This window comes from Lycium ferocissimum, chromosome 3 (assembly GCF_029784015.1).
Source record: "Lycium ferocissimum isolate CSIRO_LF1 chromosome 3, AGI_CSIRO_Lferr_CH_V1, whole genome shotgun sequence".
In the NCBI taxonomy this organism is placed as follows: domain Eukaryota; kingdom Viridiplantae; phylum Streptophyta; class Magnoliopsida; order Solanales; family Solanaceae; genus Lycium; species Lycium ferocissimum.
The window spans coordinates 53,952,295-53,964,327 of NC_081344.1; positions in this window are offsets into that span (position 1 = coordinate 53,952,295).

The window sequence follows — 12,033 nt, forward strand, 5'->3', positions numbered from 1 at the left end:
AACCATTATTCTATCCAAGCACTGTTATCAGAAAATATCATCAAATCCATTAGGAAAACCTGACAAAGCTCGGTAAATCTGTCACACCTCAAATATGAGCCGAAACGCATCGAATATTTAAATATCTTCCTGAAAATATAACCATAGACCATTAAGCTTAACTCGAACCAAGCTGACTCTGAATGAATGCACAACTCTCGAATATCACCACTAGTCGTTTGGACTGACTCCGAATTCTCGAAACTAATCACAGTCCTATCGATCCTCTGTGGCGGTCAATTCTAATCTTTTTCTCACACATAACAAATCATGTCTATCACTTTCTAGTCCATAAGTTAAGTCCTATCCAAGTTATAAACTTAGTACCGAAGAGCTGTACCTTATGATTTCAATCTTCATGTTTCTCAACCATTACCCGATACACAAATCTGATACAACCCCGAACATTTCAACGCAAAACCTGAAGCCTCATATAGTAATTATATAACCATCGATCCTCTCATAGTATCACCTCGATATGCTTGTAAATTCTCCAAAAGTATCCAGTTTTATACTATCGCTCTAAATCTCACGCAATGACCCCCAAGTCTTTAATAACCAAAAGCTGTCCAGTCAATACTACTTGTAACATAAAACATTACCACGAGGAGGGTCTCACCTTGAAAATATAACTCTAGTCCTCAGATGATAGGGATTCCACAAATCTTCTCTCTTAAAGCATGTTAACTCATCCACTGTAGAAGGTTACGAAACTTATCCAATGGTGTACCACCGAGCCACTACTTATAAACCTCAACAGGTCGATTCACTGAAATATACTTCTCACTAGTCGCTGATCACGAACCTCACGGAACTCTGTCATATCACATAGTCCATTCCTGCAGCTTTCCTTTTTAAGCTCACGCAACAATCACATCTCAACTAGAATATGCAAGAAAAAGACACCACAATCCATACTGACCCAAGAAATCCCCAAGATGAACCTTTTTCTTATAGATTCACAATCAACTATACCTTTTCTCGACTCGTCAATTCTCAATTTCTAATCACTTCACGATCATCGATACCTTAATCAATCCTCGAATCCACTCTATGGAATACCACATAATCATAAATCTTGCAAACTAGCTGAATCAATCTTGGAGATAGGATCGTACCACACACTCTGCTCATTAGAGTTTCCTTAATGCTTACAACTCTAACTTGAACACTCTCTAAATCTAGTGTATCAGACAAACAGTCTCACTAATATCCTTATGTATCCCACTGAATCGTCCTTACCCGAATTGCTTACTCAATTTCCAAAATGTACACCGAACTTAAATCAGTTAAGCCACCATTGATCTACTATTTCAAGTACCCATGTTTTCTAATCCTTTACTCAAATCGTTGACGTTACGAGTCCTCGAGGAATCACCTTTTACCTCAATTATCGAATCTGAACACCTCTAACCACTCGCGCGCCAATCCCTTTTTATTCAATCACATAAGTCGAGTAATAACACCATTAGTAGCGGGATCTAGTCAATTTTGCACAATGAATACAAGGTTCCCAACCTCAGTCTACCACCGACCTCTGTTAGTCTGTAACATAACCGAACATACCAACTCATCCATAAACTCTTATTCCCACTCTACACTGTACAATCACAACCAAGCTCTCACATCACTAATTCTTGTTTCCACGATTTTTTTTCTTCCCTTAACCTCGAAGACACCAATCAACCTCATCAGTCACCCTTTTACTAAATGTCATGATATAATGCCCCCGCAATCCAAACACGACTCACATACCCATGTTACCTCACCTCAAGTCTTACAAACCTTAACCTTCTCAACCCAATAGCAAGATGCCTCATTGTAATCCTTCAGTTCCCGTATTTCATTTCAAATCACTCTATCACTATCAACTAACAAACACTCAAATCCACTCAATCCTCTAAACCAATCATCCCTCTGAGCCGAACGAACCACAAACAATATCAATACTTCTCCTCAAATCGAAGTGTAGCAACCAGTAACTTCCCAAGTCATTAACTCATCGCATACGCCCATAATTGAAGTCATTTCTATCAGTCGATTACTAGCTCCTCAGAAGCCTACAACCCAGTCAATTTACCGACCAAATGATGTGACCATAGCATTCACTTACTAACAGAGTAGTCCTTTAACATCAACAAGCTTATATCGAGAATGACTTTTAGTACCATATCCCCGAGATATCACGTGAACCTGTAAGTACGATCATTACCAGCCTATGTCTAATTATTCCCACAAGATTCAATACTCAATAATGACCATAACTCAAACAGCCACCTCCATCGGTACCATTCCGTCATGCTGGACCCTCTCTTTACCTTTCACAACCGAACACGAAATTCGCCCTCGCATCAATTGCAATCTTATCCTAATAACCATGTCAGATACCAATTTTTCCTTTCCCGATATCACGAAAAGTACTCATATCCGAGATATTCTAAGAAGTCTTACTTCACTACACACTTTCCACAAAAGCTTCCTTCATGTCCTTATTGTCAACTTCTTTTCCTTATTACCCATGATCACAATACGTTTGCCCACATTCGATAGTCATCACCAAACTTACACCTGTTCTCACATACCGAAGACTAATACTCTACCGTTGCTAAATCGTCGACCCGCATTAGTTCACCAGTGTCATACACACCATCATAAGGCCTTGACAAAGCTGAAGTCAACTGATCATATCACCGAGCAACCCACTATTGTTAAGCCATCAATACACTTGTCACTTTCGAGAAACCCAAAACTGAAATATGGAGATCATGTAACCCTCTGAACTATCTTTCCCATTTCTCACGAACCCCCACAATAAATGAGTCTGATTGCGACTCCACATAATAACCGAGTCCAATCGCGACTCCACAAAATCGAATCCTCAAGCCATACTAGAGACTGAACTGAATCACGCGTCCTAATCAAGATAACACATCTCGTACCATTCCACCACACATCATAGATCGACCATTAGCATAAAAATTCAAGGACGATTTTCCACCTTCCGTGGGTGATTGAGATAAGAGAGTTCATATAGCAATTAGAATTGACTAGATACCAATTTAAATAAAGTCGTACGAGAGAATGAAGGAAAGTGAAGTTTTCTAAATGTCCTATAGCTCTCGCAGATAAGCACGAAGCTCATCGTACCGATCCATGAGACTTTACTAGACATGCTCTTGCATTATAGATTGGGTAACCTAGGGCTCTGATACCAACTTATCATGACCTAATTTCGCTATGTCGGGCTAGCACCTACCTTTCTCACCTCGATAGGCGAACCCTTATCCCAGTGATTTTAAAACTATGAAATAATAAATAAATAAGCGGAAGAGATAGAAATACGTAAGTCTGATATACTAATAGATAAATAATGCAGGGATACATCAAAACCACCCTAAAATCTATCTAGTCATACAAGAGCCTCTAACTAGAATCTACAAGTTTGGAAATAACAATAATACAAGTCTCAGTATGTCTCAGAATATCAAGTAAGACATAAATAAAAGAATAATCTTCAAGGTAGCGAACGTCCTCATACTTATCCTGTAAGAATCTAAATAGCAATCCTCGAACTACTATCAGCCACGAGGAGTAGAGGTCTAACCCACCTTGAACTCTGCATTCATAAAAGAATGCACCAAGTGCAGGTCAGCACAAACAACAAGTACTGGTAGGTATCATAGACAGACTAAGATTAGCTAATATATATCAAGGCAATAAAGTAAGATAAACAGGTAAGTCAACAAGGTATAAGTCAATCACGAGCCAGTAGCTACGTACACGTTATCACCTATGTTATAGCATCTAAGCCCAAATGTGCCAAGTCTCAATATATTTTATTTGAATCCGTATACCATAAGTACATTGCAAGAATATCACAATAGAAGCCATAGTACAATGCAATGCAATAATGTATGAAGAGTGAATGCAATGCATATGCACCGTACACATGTACTCTAATAATGGAACATCACATCTCAACAAAGACAACCCATGGTGGACCCGTAAAGTCCACGAACCTCACGATTTTGGCAACAACCTTGGCAATCTCTACCTCAAGATTCCGGCAACAACCTCGACAATCGCTACCAAAAGACTCATTCTCGATTCCCGGGATAAACATCGGGCATCGGTCCTCACATCACTCTCATCCAACTGAGCCCAGCTCATAACAGTGTTTCCTTAAGTATCATCAATGTATCAACAGTATATCATGAAGAATGAGAATGCGCGTAATGTATGAGTTCAATTTCAATAATCAAATCAATATCAAAAGTACCACGCATGGGCACACCAACAATATCATGAAAAGGCTACACAAGTAAAGAAAGAAGCCTGGTGCCGTGGAACCATTATCGGCTCAACCTAAACTCCAAGAAAGTGCTCCAAAGGATCTACAAGCCTCGATCTCCACTCTTGCTCGGATCCGAAGTTGCACACAAAAGGTGCAGCAAGTGTAGAGTGAGTACGGGAAGCATGTGGATCCAGCAGCATCGTTGACCGACCCTGAACTATTGTGATGACGAGTTTTGGTATTTTCGATACTCCTCTTCTTGCTTAGTTAGTTCAAATTCCACAATTTATAAGCATTCAATAGGCAAAAAATATATCCATAACTCAATCGGTTCGAAAGGTCATTCCTTTCTAAGTATAATCATAAAGATTCAAATTTCTCATCAATTAAGGCAAGTATAGTTATAAAGCTTCAATCTTTCCATCTATCAGAACAAGTGTAAGTATAAAGATCCCATCTTTGCATCAATTCCGACACACATGACATGAAATGCAGTTATACAAGTATAGATGACATGAGATATAAAGGAATGCACACAATACAAGTGAGTGGTATGCAATGCAATAGCCATATGTACCGGTATACACACGCTCCTATAGTAGGTTTCACGTGACCCATGAGGGACTCATGAGGTCCATATACCCATCCACAATACAAGATCTTCTAGATCACATCAAGTCCTAGCCAATAGCCCCTAATTTGTTACATCTCCCATTTCGATACGTCTTTAGTTTATGGTACATTAATCATTTTGGCCTCGAGTTTTGAGGTTCGTCTTCTAAGTTATGGGATGTCGGACATGTTTAACCTTTGTATATGAGTTGCTAAGTTTAAGTATTGTAAGTATTGAAAGGATTAGAAGTTAAATAAATCAGATAAGATAAGTTTCGTCGAGGTTCAACATTTATTTGAATGAATTACGGCCAAAGCTATAATACTCCGTATTTTTGGACTAGGAAATTCAACCATCCAACATGAGCTAATTTACCCGAGCCGGAGGATTTGGTCATATTCAAGCATGGAAATCAAGAGCTCGGTGTGTAAAAGCACTAAAGTCCCAAAATTATTTCAGACTTATAAGTGTGATGACAGTGATTGGAAATAATCTTTTTTTTGGGCGCCAAGAGAGGCTACGGACTAGTACCATATTACATGATCATGATAATGAGTATATGTGGTGTGGTAAAAATGATTTATTATTTAAGTGAGTCATGATCAAGAAATTAATTATATGGATAATTGGTTAAATGTTGGAATAAAAAAGTGGAAGAGTAAGGAATTAATTGTGGTGTTAATTATGATTAAGAGGATGAGGAATTTTGGTGGGCTGCCACATGGCAGTAATTATGACAAAGGTGGCACTAAGTGTGTATATATGACTCATAACACTTAATGTGCATTGTTACATGTGTAAAGGCAAGGAATATAGGTCATTTCATTCTTTCTCTGACATTTGGTTATATAAAAAGTATGCTGCAATCTTTCCTTTTATGTTTGGGGATTTTCTTATTTTAGAAACATAACAAAAATGTACACAAAATAATACTCCCTCGGGTTAGCAATATGAAATTTCATTAGACCAAAGAATAACTCTCGTAGAAAACAATATATGAGTTTTGTGCACCGCTTTGATCTCGTGTTCCGTTTTATCGCGTTGTTGAATTCGAGCTTTCTTTGAAGGGAAATGAGGTGGAAGAAAATCATTTCTTTCCATATAAGGTAAGAACTATTCTCTCCTAGGTATATTTAAATTCATCCAGGTCATAGCAAAATTGTGAGATGGGAACTACGGAATTTAATGGCGGGAAATCGTATAAGTTGTTGTTGTGTTGTGGACGGATTTGGTGTGTATTATTGAGTTGTTGTAGCTAGAATTCTTGGAATATAACTTGTGTGTATTGTTGTTGATGTTTTGGTTCTTGATGTTGAGTTGAGGAAGTGATAAAAGTAGGGGAGATGCTGCCCGACACTTTATAGAAAGGAGTTATCATTTGATATACACCATATACTAGTGTTCTCTGAGTTGATCGGCGTGTTATCGTTGTTATAGGTTGAAGTTATAATTGAGGCGAGTTCGTTATTGAGTGCGTACTGATGACAAGAGGTATGTTGAGGCTATCCCTTTCTTTCATTTTGGCATGATCTTTATGATACGAGTGAAAGAAGCAAACGAACAAGTTCCAAAGAATCTTATTCTTAGATGCTCTAGAGATACCTATATCTTTGGCCTCGTATGTATACTCAAACATAGTTCATGTCTACTATAGTTCCATAGTTCAGAATGATATTTCACAAGTCTTTCATGCATTTATATATATGTACAACTATTTTCTCACATCGAGCCGCGCTATAGTCGGCCGGGTACGATACGTAGATGTACACATTACTGCAGTGGGTACGCTATGATGTTACCCTGGACGAGGGATGATATGATATATGGATCGGATGACGTTTGTTACACCCCGTATCTTCGAAGAAGCACTTATCAACTTTAAAACATAAGTACGTTGAGTTATGGTCAAGCAAAACCACTTTGGAATATAAGGAGTAGGCATTATTGAATGTATTTAATGAGTAAAGGATGTATATAAGGTATACCGGAAGGTTTTATAAGGAAATGAGTGGAAGAAGTGAAGTAGTACGACTTTGGAGAAAGGATGGGTAATGTTTTGTGTGAAAATTTTGGTCCAACTTGGGGGATGAATATCTCTTAGCATATGAAGTGTTTTGAAGTGAAACAAAAGCCTAAAATGAAGTTCGTCGAGTCTAATTTCCAACGCAACAAACCACTCGTTGATAGGACATCGGAGTAGAGAATTATGGACGTTACAAGTTCAGCTGACAGAGCATAAATGCATGCTACAGTACTGCTACAGTAAAATGCTACAGGAACCCCCCGAATTTGACCCCTATATAAAGGGTAATAACCCCTTTTTTTCATCAGATTTTCCTGGAAAATTCCAAAAATTGAAGAGAGAGAGAGGGAAACAAATATGAGCAATTTTTAAGTCGCGGAGTAGTGGTTTATGTCCGGGTAACGCATGGTTGTGATTCTAGTATTGTTTTGCGATGAATTTTAGCGTGGATATTGAGGATATTGCTGTCTTAACAAGAAAAAAGGTATGAATCTTTCTCTTTTGGTATTATTTAAGGCTTATTTACGGAGACAAAGTCGTTAAATAATTGTGTAGTAAGTTTGTTAGTTATGGAAGTTGGAAAACAGCGTGTGGCCTGTTTTGTGGTACATATTGGTGTTGAAAATGATGTTATTGATGTTGGTATTGTTGTTGTTGTTGGTTGCTGAATTGAGATTTCGGGCTAGGCATATAAACAGGGGAACTGCTGCCCGATTTTCGACAAGATATAAAATAGTTTGACTTGAAAGCTTAGCACAAAATACTACGATGAGTCTAATGATTTTGTGAATCCTTTTAAATGTAGATTTACGAGCTCGAACGAATAGGTGTAGATAATTGGAGAGTGGGCAGGTATGTTAAGGCTCGTTCCTTTCTTTCAAAGGCATGATTCCTACGTTATGACTTCATAAATGTTTCCATATCTTCCTTGTTATCAAAAGTTAAAAGTCTATGATTCCCTTCCTGATAACCCGTAAATGTTTTCCAAAATGTTCGTATTTTTCCAAAACAAAGGTTTATGATTTTGTAAGCTTTTATGACCATAACGACGAACATGTTTTTGTAATGACAACGATGATGTCAAAGATGAGAATATGTCTATGATGGTTATGATGAGAATGGTTTCATGTTTGAAAGTCTCAAGTTGTGGATTCAATATGAATATGAGAATATTGAGCTATTCTTAATCCTCAATTTTATTCCTTGATAATGACTATTTTATAAAGACTTCAAAGTATATGAATTGACGCCTTATGAGATTTATGACCTTATTCTATGTTTTCTCTTGATGTTATTCTTCATTGATAGTCTCATCTTAAAATAATTATTCCTTCAAGGTGAGATAGAGCGATGATTATTCCATAATATAATCGGAGGTTACCGACCTTACGTCACTCCGATAGAGTTATAGCTTTTCTTGGGCTCTCATGCATGCTGCTTATATGATATATGAATATGATATATGTATATGTATATAGGGAATATGGGAAAAAGGGCGAGGCGCTATAGACGCATGGCCACCTGATCAGTTGGTATATTATGATATCGTCCGGACGCGGGATTCCCGGACGCGGGATATATGGATAAATAGATCGGGCTGAACGTTCCGCCGCAATATAATATATATAAATGGATCGGGTTGCACGTTCCGCAGCAATATATATATATATATGGATTGGGCTGCACGTTTCGCAACACTAAGCATGCATGGTACCCGCCTAAAAGGCACTTAGATGTACAAGTTACTCTTTTATCTCATGATATGCTCTATATTTCCATCCTGTTATTATTCATGCTTTGTATCCTTTGTTATGGTATTATTCATGCCTTACATACTCAGTACATACCTCGCATCGCCATCCCTTCTCGTGGACGCCGCGTTCATGCCCGTTGATCGTGTAGTCGGACGATCCACCGCAGTAGGCCTCCCTCGGCGCAGGCGCCGTACGCTCCATTGATCCGGAGCTACAACCCTTTTGGTATGCTATTCTGTTATGTACATATATGGATATGGCAGGGCCTTGTCCTGTCGTTTCTACAGTTTGTACTCCATAGAGGTCTGTAGACAGTGATATGTAGTCGTGATGTTATGCAGCCTCGTCGGCGTTTATTTTGTTGTATAGTATATATGTGGCGGCCGAATCGGCTCGCGCTGTTACTTTCAGTGTTTATGTTTATATGTATGTGTTGGCCGTGAGTTCTCGGTGCAGTGTCTCTTATGTTGATTGTTCGGAAGACAATACAGCTCAGTTACAGATTGTGTATGGGCCCAGGATAGTCAATGAGCAGTAAGTGCAAGCATAGGAGTGCTTGGCCAGTAGTGGTCGGGCATTTGTTACGGCCCATCAGTTTGGGTCATGACAAAATTGGTATCGGAGCAGTTCGTCCTAGGGATTGTCTACAGACCGTATCCGATAGAGTCCTGTTTATGGGTGTGAAGCCGGCCACACTTATAAACAGGAAGCTGCAGGGCATTTAGGAATCATTGACCTTCCTTCTGTCTTAGATCGTGCGATAGAGCCTAGAGTCTAGGAAAGACCACTTCTGATCCTTTTTCCTGCAGGTAAGTGCAGACTGAGATGAAGAGATCAGCTTCAGACAGTGGGGGTGCTAAGAAGGCCCCGAGAGTAGATCCAGGACCCCAGGCTCCAGGACCGAGCAGGACGAGCCTTAGTTATTCCATGGAGACTGATCCCTCGGAGGACCCAGTGACGATTCCTCCAGAGTTCTTAACTCCCAGGGAGGAGGACCCCCCAGAGGACAGTTATGACACAGATCCGTCCGAGTATTCGTCTGGGACACCGGAGGAGAAGATTCCTGAGCCCGAACCAGCTGCTCCTATGGCAAAGCGCTACGTCAGACCAGCCTCCCCGGTGAGTGTTACGGATTACTCTAGCCCTCTATCCTGGCCGTCGGTAAACCAGGAGTTGCCTGATTATTTATATCCCTCGGACTCATATGAGAGAGATAATAAAGGCCAGACAAGCGGATGGTGGGTAGACGATGACGAGGAATACACTTCACCTTATAGTCCACCAAATCAGACTAGAGACCGATCAGCTACAGGTATATGAGTCCTTATTGAAATTTTCTAGGTATGTGCATTTGTTGTAGATTATTATTTAATAGTGGCGAGCGGAAACCTAATGAGGCCTATAACCCAGTATTTATAAGTAACGACGACCAAGGTGTGTTCGCTACCATTGGGAATCTAAAAATCTAGGACGGAAAGTAGTCATACATACAGATGAAAGGTGAATATTGAGAATTAAAAAGGCCAAAATAGTAATTGTGTAGTCGGAAGAGTAAGAGACCCTTTCTAATTCGGAGGGAGATGCGTTACGAGAACGTTTTGGAATCTGTCAAGACTTCAACTTGCTTTAGATTATGTGGTGAAGGTCATGCGGTGAGGTGGATACGATTATACCAGCATTAACGCACCGGATTTCATCAGAGTTTCGAGGTTAAGCGTGCTGGGGTGAGAGAAATACTAGGATGGGTGACCCCCTGAGAAGTGTACAAAAAGTCCTATAAATTTAGATATAAGAGGCAAATGAGAAGCTAGAGCAGCCTAAGGGAGATTGGAGTATGCGGAGTGGTTGGACACCTTAAGAGGTCGCGTAGAACGAGGCGGACTAGACCGGTGAAGAGAAAGAAGGTGCATCACAGCTCTAGAATTAGGGTGAGTTTGAATAGCGTTTAGAAATATTTTGTAAGCGAGATGGTAGTAATTATATATATACGTATGTATATGATATCCCATACGTAGCTATATCAGCGGGTATATGTATCCCGGTAACCAACGTTGTGGTATATGGAAGGCATTAATCGAACAGGGTAACGAAGTTCAAGTGACAAAAGAACGTTACTAGATAAACCGATGTTATTTTCACTACAGGTTAGATTTGGAGAGTTTTAATGCAATGACGTCTGGAAAAGAAAGAAAGTAAGTATATGGACGGTAAAGAGACCAGAAATGTCGGAAGAAAAAAATGTAAGAAACATGAGGGAGTGAAGCCTCCAAGAGAGACGGCGGGCAAAGCACGGGACTATTTGGGTAAAAATTCGAAGGTAGGTAGGTGAAAGGAATAAAGTGTGGTAGTATAGAATAAAAGAGGAATGTGTGGGGTTAGAGAACGAATTTCGGTAAGTGGGACTAAAAGGATAGTGACCATAACGAGGAATGTGAAGTAAGAGAAAGAATGATTAGGCTTTGCAACGATGCTAAAGGATTTTCAACTCTCGAAAGGTATATATATATATATAGAGGGGTGAATGTGTAGTCAAATTGACACGATTGCCTCGGACATGAGGAAGCTTTCCTAAAAGATGTCTTAAGAATAAGACGGATTTGCACGTTTAAAGGAATGTTTCTATTTCACTAACTTCCAAGCTGATACTATAGATAACAAGAGGAGAAGGGCGCTCGAGGAGGAAGGAACTCAAGGAAGGTTAAGGGTGAAAATAGGGAAGATATACTAATGGGTTGATCGAAGGAAAAGAAGAGTATTTAGGAGTAAAGTAACTGGAAATCTTTAACCATGGGAGTAAGAAAGATACTTTAACGAGTTGGCGGTAGGAAACCGATTACTCATCGAGGAAAGAACGAGGATGATGAGTCGACACAATTGATTAGAAAATTAATGACATGGAATAAGAATTCATGTGAAGACCGAGAGATTCGATCATAGAGGAAACAGAATGAAATGTAACGAACGTGCATGGAAGACCACCCGGCCGTAGCATCAGAAAGATAGATAAAGGTTCGATGAACGAGGATAGAGAGAGTGTAAACTGTAAGAATTTTATGCTGAGAGCAAAAGTAGCAGAACACTCAAAAAACTTGGATGCACAGTTGTAACACAAACGCGTAGTTAAGAAGGATTATGAGTAAGTGAGCTAAGCGGGTGAAAGGACTAGTAGTGGATGGAAGGGTATGGAAATGTTGAAAAAAAATGATGATATAGACATAAATGGAAGGAGAACTCACGGAAAGAAGTTTTAGATATGTTTTAAGCAAAGTCGGGAAGAAAAACAAGGAGTAAGGTATAATCGAAGACTTCA